The sequence below is a fragment of the Dermochelys coriacea genome, chromosome 7 (genome assembly GCF_009764565.3).
Source record: "Dermochelys coriacea isolate rDerCor1 chromosome 7, rDerCor1.pri.v4, whole genome shotgun sequence".
Classification (NCBI taxonomy): Eukaryota; Metazoa; Chordata; order Testudines; family Dermochelyidae; genus Dermochelys; species Dermochelys coriacea.
In genome coordinates this window covers 63,155,997-63,169,065 of record NC_050074.1, presented here as the reverse complement: position 1 = coordinate 63,169,065, position 13,069 = coordinate 63,155,997, and the positions used below count along the sequence as shown (strand labels likewise).

Genomic DNA, 13,069 nt, shown 5'->3' with positions numbered 1-13,069 from the left:
TATACTCCTTCATCCAGCATTACCCAGGCCTTTTTGTATCCCATATTAAAATATTTCATACATATTTCAACAAGGATTTTTTTTCTTGATGCAGTTTGTAATATTTTAATAATGTGGACTTGTAGAAAAAAATGAATATTTTTCTTTCCAGAATGCTTAAAATAATCACTTTTTCCATCAGCATGTGAGTACACACAATTCCAAATATGAAGTCATAACCATAACCTCAGTCATTGCCTGGGACCTCCAGAGTTAAAGCATGAGTTTCTACACCTTGATTTATATTCCCTAGCAAGTAGCTATAGCAGACTCCTATCCACAGTAGGCCAGATGCAGAGGGGAACACATACCACGGTGAACAGTGTGGTGCATATCCATATCTACCTGAAAACAAGTTAAAAGACTAGCTAGAGACTAGTCTATATGATCGTTTAAAACTTATTTTCAGAGGGCCTGAACTGCATGTGCTCATAACCTCCAAAAATCAGTTCAACTTTGGTGGTGGTATTAACACAGGTTCATGCCTAATAAGAATACTGTATGAGGGAGCATGGGACACAAATTCTGTGCCCATATTCTGGCACCTCCCAAAACAAGATCCTCTGTCTGGAGTGACACTCTGGCTTTCTGGAGTGGAGCCCAGGGGTGTGGTTTACAATAGCAAATCTAGGATTTTGCAATGGGAAACTGCTGAGCGGGAGGCCAATGTACAGACAGATTAGTTACATCTTTATGAAAGACTGTGACCTGCATGGTAATAAGCATGTCAGACAAACAATAATCCAAAGAACTACATGTTTTCCTTAAAAACCCCATCAAATAATTATGCTTCTCTTCCTAAAAGAAAAGCAAATCACAAACAAACCAGTTAGAACCAACCACATTTTCAAATGAAAACAAAACATGTTGTGAATTTCCTTTCTGAAATGAAAAGCCATCCTAGCAAACTACACATTTTGTCTTTATAAAATAAATGAAGACAAGACAAACAAAATCCCACCTAGAGCAACCAAATTTTAAAATTTCAAATACAAGAACAACCCTACCAACTAACAATTTCCTTTTTAAAATGAAAAACCATGCTGCAAAGCTGCAAATAGTCAAAGTCATGTAGGCACCAAATTAAATTTTCTTGTTTGAAGGGAAAGGAAATGCAGTTCTTTATAATGAAAAGTTTGTTTGCAAAAGGAAAATGGAACAACAACAATTTAACCAAACAAAATTTAGCAATCTATGGAAAGATCTGTGAAAGGGTTTTCAAGACATATTATTTAAAACGTTCTTAATATCGAAGAACATTCTCCAGAGAAACCTTACTTTTTCCTTGTCAATCACTGATCTTCTGGAATTCTTTGCTTGAAATCCACAGGTGTGTTTGACAGCGCTGCTATTCCTGTGTAGCTAAGGCCGGGGAAGACAGCAAGTGAGCCAAGTTTTCAACTGATCTCTCCACATCTCCAGGCTGATTTTTTGTTCCCAGTCCTGCTGAGATTTGAACAAAGAGGGTCACATCCCTGTCCCCAAACCACTCCATACAAAGTTGTCATGTGTCTACATTGACATTTATGGCCAAGATTTTAAAAAATAGGAGCCTAAAGTTAGGCTTCTTAATACTCATCTTGGCTTCTATACCCCCACTTCTGCAAGAATTCATACACTTGAGTAACTTATCACATAGGTAGTTCCAGTTCAATGGGGTTACTTGTAGGAGTAAAGTTATTCACATGCGTACGTGTTTATGGAATCAGGATTTCAATAAGTGAGCTGATTTTCAAAATGCTAAACCTACTTAAAGAGCATAAATCAGCCTACATTTAGGCTCCTATTTTAAAAAAATTCTTGACCTTGATTTGTCATCCAGAGAAAGTCTGCAGAATTAACTACCATTAACATAACTGAGGGAGTTCACACCTCCCAAACAGCTGCTGTTTCAGGCTCTTTGCAGTTAGGCTGTATGTCTACACCCCAAACTTGTACGGGTTTAACTCAACTGGGTTTTGAAATTCATTTAACAGGTGAATACACTAAATCGGTTTACAGATGGTTTATATCCATTTAGTTTAACTGGGCAAATCCCTGGAGACAGGACTTGGTAGGGGAACAGGCTGTAGGGGGGGCATATGGAGCTCAGAGGGGGCAAGCTACTGGGACAGAACAAGGGTAGGAAGTCTGAAGGGGACCAGGTCTTCCCGCTCTCTACTGCACATTGACTAGGCACCAGCAGGGGGAACACTGAGAGCAGAAGTAGGGAGACAGTCTTCCTGTTCTCAGCATCAACACCACAGTAATCCCTGGTCAATTCCCAGTCTTGGGAGAGCGTGGCTCAAACACAGAGGGGAATGTGTTTCTCAATTGGTGGTTTGTGACCCATGGGGAAAAGGGGGTTGTGAGGTATTGATAATTTTGTTACAGTAACTCTAAAGAAAAATCTCACTCCCTTACTCTTTGAGGTCAAGCATTCTTTGTCAGCCTCCCAAAACACACACACACAAATTATATAGTCTCAGTGTTATCCTCAGTACATTTTTAACTCTTACTTCTATAGTTGCAAAAGTTTTTGATTTTGAATGAGAGTCCCCAATCTGAAAAGGCTTGGAAACACTGTAACAGAAAATCCCAGGCAGTGACTTGAATTTTGTTATTAAAAAATGTATAAATGTAAAACAGAATATTAATTCCCGCAAACTCCAGCCACTGTCCAGGTCCCACCAGTAGGACCTAGCCCTATAGTTTGAGAAAAGCTAAAGTACATGAGTGTCAATCAGGAGCAATGGAATTATGCCAGTTTGCAGTCAATAGCGTTATCCCAGTGTAAAAAGAACCAGGCGTTTGTGGTCTCCCCCTTGCCCCCCCCCAGCATTTACCTGGATTTCTGCAGTGCTCAAGCTCTCTGAAGTTTATATTGAAACCAGGCCAATGTAGTTACACAGCTATGGATTGTATGATCCCTAAATACATCATCATTTTATTACACAATAGATTCAAATAGCTCCAGTGTATAAGACATATAATACACATTAAAAAAATCTAATTATGTATTTACTTGATGGTCTGCAAATCTGAAGCAGAAAAAGCATCTCATTTGCTCAATTTTGTATTTTAACCTGGAAAACCAGAATGGCTTCAAAAAGGAGCTGCTCATCCCTCTTGGGTGTGTATGTTTTAGAAAGAGCTTTTTATTGGATTTTGATGTAATGTATGAGATCTATATATGGATATGAATTTAGTGCTTGGGCCCTGGGACACAGATGACTGTTCAGTGACAGCATAGGTACAGAAAAGGCGGTAGCAGTGCTAATCTCCCCATGCTGCCCAGTCAGGAGATAAAGAACCTGGTTTGCAAGAATCACCTTTCGGGGTAAGGAGGCAGTTCAGTCCTCATGGCCAATTCAGTGGCTGGTCTCACTGCTGAGAATGTTAACAGGAGCTAGCTAATGCTCATTGTGGTGGAATTGTGATGGCACCTTTCAGTCACTATTGACCTGAGCAGATTTGGTTACCTGGAAAACATGGGCTCTGATCAAGCCCCAGGGTCTGTGCATGGAAGGTCTTCTTCACACAGGCTGTCCATGTAGGTGTCTCTGCAGCACTGTTCCCAGCAATTAAACTGAGAGGCCTCTTTGGGATCAGGGATTTGCATGTGGGGAACAGGTGGGCAGTGGACAGCACTAGGTGGAAATGTGTGCTATGTATTGCTGCCCCCACCAACCCCAAAGTGAATCATTTGAAACATTAATGATGCGGGAGACTCATGGAATTTTCCTCTCCCCTGATTCCTCTTTCAGGTGTTTCTACTTGGGAGAGAGGGGGGACATCTACCCCATGGAAACAGAATTTTAAAACAAACTGTGAATAGGAAAAAAAATATAAAGAGGTGGCACAAAGAGCTGCAAAAGGCAGAAAATCTAAAGTTTAAACCACCTCATAGAGACACTCTCTTATTGCTAGTGAGTGGATAGGGGTTAATTAACCATTGGTGTCAATGAGGTTTATACAAGTGATTGGCCCATGAACTGGTGAGAGAAAAGATCTTTCTGGGCTAGATCCTATGCTAGTGTAATAGTTTCATTGATTTCGGTGGTGATACAGTGATTTACACTAGCTGAGGCTCTGGCCCTCTGCCTTTAGCTAGGCTATTGGGTCTATTCTTCCCCTCATATTTTGAACTGTTTGTGTTTATTTGTTGATCTTATAATGCACTTTAATTTATAGGCTGCTGTTTTATTTTTTTAACAACAGGGATAAATGATAGAAATGTAATAGTGGAAGTCCTGGACATTTGAGGTTTTTGACAGAGTATCCATGGCAGGTCCAGGAAAATACAAGGGACAAACACAAATATTTAGACTATAAGAACATACAAATGGTCATACTGGGTCAGACCCATGGTCCATCTAGCACAGTATTCTATCTTCCAACAGTGGCTAGCACCAGGTGCTTCAGAGGAAATGACCAGAAAAGTGCAATTTATCAACTGATCAATCCCCTGTTGTTCAATCCCAGCTTCTGGCAGTCAGAGGTTTAAGGACACTCAGAGCATGGGGTTGCATCCCTGACCATCTTGGCTAATAGCAATAGATGTATCTATTGTCTATGAACTTATCTAATTCTTTCTGAACCCAGTTATACTTTTGGCCTTCACAACATCACCTGGCAATGAGTTCCACAGGGCTGACTATGCATTGTGTGAAGAAGTACTTCCTTACATTTATTTTAAACATGCTGCCTATTAATTTAATTGGATGAGTCCTGATTTGTGTGTTATATGAAGGGGTAAATAGAACTTCCTTATTTACTTTCTCCACACCATTCATGATTTTATAGCCCTCTATCCTATCTCTTCCGTCCCCCCCACCCCCATCTCTTTTCTATGCTGAACAGTCCCAGACTTTTTCATGTCTCCTCACCTGGAAACTGTTCCATAACCCTACTAATTTTTGGTACCTTTATATGTACTTTATCCAATTCTACACTATCTTTTTGAGATGGAACGTCCAGAACTGCACGCAGTATTCAAGGTGTGGATGTACCATGGATTTATCGAATGGCATTGTGATATTTTCCTGTCTTAATATCTATTCCTTTCCTAGTGGTTCCTAAAGTTTTTTTGACTGCCACTGCACATTGAGTAGGTGGTTTCAGAGATATCCACAATGACCCCAAAGAAATACTTTATATTTAAAAGGGCTTCATTTTATTTTTTTCTATGATGAAAAATACCCTATCAAAGATTTTTTTTAAAAAAGGCAGATTTTTCCTCCCATGGTCTTATGTCTGAACTTGATAGAGTGCTGTCACACCAACAACTGCCTGTCTGTTTGGCAAAGGAAAAATAACCACGGTTCTTCTCCTGTCTGTAGCACTTAATCTACAAGTGACACTGAACACAAAATATGAAGCATCTGTGGCTCACTGAGCTCTGGAAACCAGTGTTTTGCAAAGAGTAAGTAAATAAATGGGGGTTGAGAGAAAGCTATGCATACACTGTAAACAAGGGTGATCCTTTTACATCTGTCAGCTGCATTCAGTAATATTAATAACAAGGTCAGATTTACACATATAAACCGTAGCAGGTGTAGATAGAGTTTGTCTACACACACAGTTGCACTGGTTTAACAAAAGGTGTGATTTTAAAACCAACTAAGTTCAACCTGTGCAGCCCCATGTTGACATTCTATTTAGATTTAAACAAGGCTATTTTGATTTGTCTTAACTTAATTATGAACAGGTTTAAGCTAAAATTAAATAAAACTTCTTCAAATCAAAATAAGGGGGTCCACAATGGAGTTTGTACTACTAGTTCAACTAAACTGGTTTAACTAACCTGGTGCAAGTTTGTGTATAGACAAGACTGGAGTCACTCTTGAGTGGCTTCTTTTTGAGAGAAGAGGATCCTGGGCAGTTGTTCATCACCTCTTCTGTTCAAAATATAAATAGTACTACCAGTAAAGTTAGTGAGCAGGTGTTGGACTCTGTGAATATGCCTATCCAGTAGTCCAAGGTGCAATTTTGGAATGTGTATATATATCCCCAAGCTAGCTCAGCTAAAACAGTGAAGCCACAACAGTATGGGTGAACTGCTCAAGTACGCACCCAGGTTCCTGGGGGGTCTTGTACAGCCTATGCCGAAACCCATCACGCTGCAGCTTCTCTGCTATTGGTACCCAAGCTAGCTAGATTAAAGCTAGCGTGGCTGTGCCTACTTGTGCTGCAATCATACACCCTGACTGCAATGTAGATATACCCTAAGTAGATAGACAAGGTGGGTGAGGTAATATCTTTTATTGGACCAACTTCTGTTTGTGAGAGAGACAAGCTTTTGAGCTTACATAGAGCTCTTCTTCAGGTCCTACCCTGAGTATGCAGGTGACCCCAGCTCTACATTGGCATTTTGCCCAAACCAGCCCCTGCAGTTGATAATTTGCACAGAGACCAAGTGAGATGTCAACCCTTCTGCATTAGGCACTGGATGGAGATCACCAACTCATTGCAGATAGTATCTAATGAGTTTTGCATAGGCTAACAACTTTATTTTACTACTGATGTGAACAGACATCTAGAAGCTCTATCCATTCATGAACCATCAAGTCCCTGGAAAAGCTGTTTTATCATTTGGTATCATTCTAATATTGGCCTCCAGTATAAATATTATTTCAATATGGCTTTTTAATTTGATAAACCACTTCCACTCAATATGGAACTGTTTTATCATGGTGGAAAAGTAGTTGGCAGTGCTATTAATGATAATTCTGTAATTCTATGGTTATATACTTTTAGTAGGTCCAGCATGCTGTATTTAACAGAATTATCCTGAGAGTGTCACCTCAGTAGAATTTCATTGAAATGAAAAAGATCAAGATGTAACTCTCAGTTTGAAACTGTTTTTTTTTTCCCCCATATTGGAACAGCTTCTTGCATGACATGCACGGTCAATTATCTGAAGATAATGATTAATGTTACTGCATTGGGTGTTACACTATTTAGAGAGTTTAAGTTTGGAGTCATACTAAAGCTCAGTTACCAAAGGAAACTGAAGGGCTTTCACAGATTTTTCTGTTTACAGGGAGTAGAATATTAATGCAGCTAGTGTTAGTTATTGAACGTAAATAAACATGGGTTGAGAAATCAAAGGTTGAATAAGGGTCAGGCTTTTGTCATTTTTGCTATATTCCTAGAGGGCCTCTTCTCTCAAGTAGCACCTCATACAGAATGCACAAAAATGAGGAGTTTAGTCAATTAAGTTTGTTTAAATAACATTAGTGGGGATAAGGCTGAATGATTTTGGAAAGTGTTATCCTAGTGTTCAGAGACCTGCTGCTTAGGCAGCCAGCCAAAATCTATCTCCATGGATTCGCAACAATCAAGGCCTTGACAAGTTTTATGTTCAAAGAAAACCAGTTAGTCAATTAGCTGTTTAGGACTTCAAAACATCTTTTTGTTAGTATGACACTGATTTAAAAGATAAAAGCCTAACCAAAGCCTTTCAATAGTTTTCAATCCTTTCCCCAAACTCTTCTGATGTGGGAGGGTGGGGGTGGAGAAAAAAGCCCTGCTAAAACAGAGCATAATAGCTGACCAGTTGCCAATCACTTAGGGTAACTCTTCCATTAGTAAGTGGTACATATTCTCTAAAATACAAAGAAGGTTTCAATGGTTTTTACAGTTTCAAACTCCAGTTGCTTCTCTAATTGGATGACTCAATTTAATTTTGAATTAAGTAAAAGAAAAAGTATTACATTCTACTACATGCCAACCTTGGCAGAAAGCAAGCAAGCAATGTACTGTTCATATTGTTTTAGGTTTGCACATTAAGAGTTAGATTCTTCTTGCAGCGTTGCAATTCAGAACATCAAAATTCTAGAATACTTTGTATATTTAAAGGGCTAGACCATAGTCTCTGCACTACTGGAAAGACAACAAGCGAATGAGCTACATTAGCTCTTCGCAAAGACCATTTTTGAGCTTTGTGAAGGAGGAAATTGAGAAATTATCTGTCTCAGTATTTTTCACGTTGCCTAGCTAGTTCTGCCAAAAGTTATTGGATGCAATGCAGAAGACTAACTACAGGGTGAAATTCTGTGGGCAAACTATGTTATACAGGAGGTCATACAGGAGGTCAGAGTCAAGGACCATAATGCTTTTTCTGGCCTTGGCATCTATCACTACATCTTCCTACTGTCTTTCAACCTTCAAAGTACCTATAGGCCTAATTATCAGAGGTGCTCAGCATCATAGTCCAACTGCAATGCCTGGATGCTACAATGATGAATGCATTGACGATAGCATCTACAGATCTGCCCCACTGCCTCTATTCCTCTTCACCTACCCCTACCTCAGCTCTCCCTCAACAGCCATCTGAATAGAAGAGCTTTGCAGCATACTTTGAAAGTCAACAGATTTGGGCTATTTCTTACCACGTGGGGAGTGAATTCCAAATTCCAGGTCCCATCATAGAAGACACCATGCCAAGAAGTCCTGCTTATGAACAGCATCAATCTTCAGGTTGACAGGCTAGACTTATAACCAGTTAGTGACAAATTTGGCCATGGTGCAACTCTGCTGACATTAATGAATTTGTGAATGGGCTGAAATTGACTCCCGGGGGCAAATCCTATTCTTTCTCCATAAGGCCTTGATTGGGGAAAGCATCTCTATTCAGGACAAGCATGTGCTTATTTGTTTTCCTGAATCAGAACCTGTGTGTGGACGGAGAACAAGGGACTGACCCAATGCCCATTTGATACAATGGGAGTATTTATTTTGACTTCAATGGGTTTTAGCTCAGGCCCCCAGTGTAGTTCCACTGTGTAAGTTGTGGTACAATCCTTGTGTGTGGTGCCCACAGAGGATATGCATGTGCAGAGTGTTTGGAGGCAGAGTGGGGGTAGGCCAGCCAGGGACGAGGCTAAAAAATTATGCATTGCTTAGATCCTTCAGTTCTTCCCTCCCCCTGGAGAGATAGAAGGTGTTAAGTCTATGGGGCCTACACCAGCCATTAGACTGAAATAGTCTCCCTCTCCAGAACTCTGCTACCAGTCCATCGTCTACAGGGAGGATGCTTGGCATTTATCCCTGCTACTTGTTTTGGGCACCTTAATGTGTAAATTAAATTACCTGTCATTGGTGGGTGGGTTATTAATTTTCATATTTTTAATGGACTCAGTAGGAAATATAGTATAATGAAGTTGTGTCTAAAGGTGCTGCCTGGCTAAAAGAACAAGCTTTTGTTTTGTTTAATTTTCATGTTATAAACCCCATAAATCTGTGAAACGGAGGAAGTAAAACTTAAGCTAGCAGCAGAGGAATACTGTATTGCCAAGTGTTTCTTTGGGAGGTGCAGTTTCATGTGTGTTTGGACAGATAAGCTTTTCTCTTTTTCGGCATTTTAATTATCATCAATGGAAATTAAAATGCATCCATACCTCAGGTTATCTTCATGGAGATGTTTTCCTTGACTCACAGCTGGTCAAAAAACAAAAACAAAACAAAACAAAAAAAAAGGACAAAACCTTCAAAAACATGTTAATCAAAAATTTTCACTCTCTTTTACTTGATATTTCAATTAAAAAAATCATCAGAATTTCAAAAGTTGAAACACTTTGACCAACTCTGCAAGGGTTAAGCTCTGAAAAAATAAAGGGTGGTGGAGTAAAGGTTCGCCATGATGTACATGCAAACCAATTCATGCCGTGGGCCAACACCCTGCTAAGAAAGTCCCCAAATGCTCAGATGGAAGGGAGGTGAGCCCAATGCAGCAGTATCTTCCCCTCCTTCCTATCTCACAGAAGTTCCTTCAGGTGAATTGTATACATTTGGTGCACTGTGGGGTTAGGGAGGTACATGGCTGGGCTGAGACAAGGCAAGGCTGAAGGAAAGCCATTAGACTTGATTCTTCACTGCTTTGGGCCCTGTGTAGTTATTCATAGTTGTGCAAAGTAGGGTTAACACACTCTAAAAAAACAGAATTCGTCACTCACTCAGGGTTTGTCCAGACTAGGGAAAGTGGTCAAGTGTATGAGAACCCTATCCTTTCCCTAGACTGGATGCAAGTTAACATATTTTACCTTGACTTAGCTGGTTGAAGATGACCCCAGACTCCCGCCTAGCTAAACTGAGGTGAAGGGAGTTAACCTACATCTGAGATGGGGGAAAGGTCCTGGTTAGTTAACATGTGTTAGCTAACCTCAACCACTTTTCCTAGTCTGGATAATCTCACGAGGCAGCTTTTTATACCCACTTTGCACAACTGTAAGAGATGGCACAGATACAATCAATCCCTCATGTGTGGTATTAGCAAACAGTGAAAAACCTAGGGACTTAATGCTGGCCCTGTGTTTCTGGAACGTGGTCCAAGACACTCCACTGATGAGTGCATTATCAGTGCTTAGATTGAGTCAGAACTAACGCAGTTCATATAAAGGGGTACAAACTTATGCTTAATAAATGGTTAAACAACTTTAGGATTGTGACACAAACTGGTAAATGGAAGGACTTTTAGTCATGGATTATACTCTGAGCTAAATTGAGAGGTAATATAAATCATGGTGTATGTTGTACATCTAAGTCAGCATGGGTATAACCTCCTGCTGAAGGGGGTTGTGGGTTGTAGCAGGGAAGGCAGACAACAATAGGAAGGTTTAAGAAAGTGTAAGCAGACCCTGGGCTGAATTACTGTTGTAAGATCAGCTGGAAATGTAAAGTTCAGGTCAGGCTCCGGATCCAGTTTGAATTCACCTCTAGTTATGATGTAGGCTCAATGCAAAGCCAGGTGAAATGAAACAGCTATTATGATTTAAATACTGAAAAGCTGCTCAGTGCTAAAGAGTGGACAACAATACAGACAGTTCATGCCCTGTTAGAGGATGTCTAGTGTCCAGAGGCCTTAATCAGGACTGGAGCTCTGGTAGGCACTGTAGAAATAGAAAGACAAATACGGCTGATTTTCATACGCGACTAATGATTTTGGGGTGCCCAGGTTGAGACACTGTAAAAGGGTCTGATTTTTAGAAAGTTCTGAGCATGAACCCTCTGAATATCAGGCCCATCTAATGTGTCTCAAATTGGGTGCCCAAAAACAGAGGCATCCACCATCACTGGCCACTTTAGAAAATTGTGGCCATTGTCTTTGTCTGGATACATTTGGAAATCCTTGGACACATTGAGTTTCACTTTGAGTGCTGGGGCCAAACTGAGTCTGTGCAACCCCCATAACTTCATTTGGAGTTTCATGAACCCTCCAAGTTCTTCAGAGCCCCAAGGCAAAAAACTCCGAGGTGGCCAGAGACATGGGCAGAGGAGCTGGGGAGATGGATGGAATCTAAGGAAAAGTAAATCCACTTTTTAATGCATTGTGACTCAATTCAATTCCTTTTGACCTCGCTGGGATTTTTTCCATGCACTTTAATGGGAGCTGGATGAGGTCTTTTTATGAATAAGGAATGGAATACTTATTTTAAAATAAGGGAAAAGCACTCTAAGCATATGACTTACTAAGCAATTGAGCAAGATAGGTGCTGGGGGCCTCAATCATGGATCAGAGCCCCATGGTGCTAGGCACTTTAGAAACACAGAACAAAAAGACAGTACCTGCCCCAAAAAGCTTATTGCCTATATCTGCTTAATTAATATACTGAGAAAAAACATGCCTATGCACTTATGACATTCCCTTAAAATGGGATTTATAATGAAAACATGGACACAATCTTCACCATTACTATATGCTGTTATTGTTAACAGACTCCTCTTTCTTTGTGATTCACATGGATGTGCTCAGACTAGTGCAGTTATAGATGGTATAGCTTGTTATACATACCATTCCCATACTTATAGAGCAACAAATACATTCTTTTTAAAGTATGCCTCTGATAAATTTTATTCAAATGTAAAAGGTAATAGGCAGAAAATGTAGTTTGCTTACAAGTTTCCTTTATGGCTGTTTGACTGTCACTTCTCTGCAGATTTATGATAATCATTCTTGCAACAAAAACGTTTACTTCACTGTTTAAATAATAAGGTAATTTGTTACAGCTAATTACTCAAGTGCTTCCTTAATCTCAATTAAAAGATTCAGGCTGATTTTCTATATTTCTGCAGCAGTATGTTCCAGAAGATTTTGTTAATGTATTCCCAATCACATATTTGTTAAGGAATGCATGGTCCATGCAAAACTGAAATGCTAAAATACATAGCTGCAATCTTAAACAATGATTTATTGTGACATGGGATGTGGGACATTTCCACAGCTTTTGTGATTGCAGTAATGAAGCTGTAAACCAAATAGCATGAAATGAAGCAAGGCTTTACAATTTAATCAGCTCGTAAACAGATCTACTGCATCAAGCAAATGACATTATTATCCATCCGAAGTAAATCATGCTAATCTCAGGAGATAAAATCAACATCATTAATGGTCACATGTCATATTCATCAACACTAAACCATCCCTTTTGACAGATTAATCCTAACTACAGCTCCCACGATATATGGTAATAGGGCTTGGAGCATACATTTCATTCAGCAGTAGGGCTAACCAGCACTCTTAGTCTGCTATTACAAATAATTTTTTTATTGATTTACATATTTTAAAATGCATTTAAGGTGAGGTACCATTAAACATCCTGTCACTATTACATATTTCTCCTTCACATTCTCAGACAGTATTAATATAAACTGGAAGCCAGACATTGTAGGCCTTATAAATACTTTGTTTAGCATGCTGTTAGGAGTAATTAAATATCTCTGCCTGTTTTTTTCATTTGGCAATGGAAATATGCACCTCTTTTTTTTTACAGGATTTAGAGAATCATCAGTATTGCCATTCTAATTTATTATTTGCAGTGCAGAAGTGCTGGGGGCCTCAATCATGGATCAGAGCCCCATGGTGCTAGGCACTTTAGAAACACAGAACAAAAAGACAGTACCTGCCCCAAAAAGCTTATTGCCTATATCTGCTTAATTAATATACTGAGAAAAAACATGCCTATGCACTTATGACATTCTCTCAATATTGCAGCTCATGGTGTCCTAAAGAACTATTGTATATTTCTGCTCATTCTTCAGCTCTTGCGTA

General features: G+C 39.6%; 1 long non-coding RNA gene across 2 annotated transcripts; it reads right to left on the bottom strand.

Annotated features, from left to right (window-relative positions):
• Positions 1-943: 943 nt before the first annotated feature.
• On the bottom strand, positions 944-11,970 carry LOC119859167. 2 transcript variants are annotated; one of them, XR_005294123.1, is made up of 4 exons: positions 11,918-11,970; positions 9,423-9,462; positions 5,825-5,918; positions 944-1,485 (listed from the first exon to the last, which is right to left on the bottom strand). It is a non-coding gene; the product is annotated as an uncharacterized LOC119859167 (long non-coding RNA). The 2 variants fall into 2 exon arrangements; XR_005294124.1 differs by having other exon boundaries at positions 944-1,482.
• Between the last annotated feature and the right edge of the window lie 1,099 nt (positions 11,971-13,069).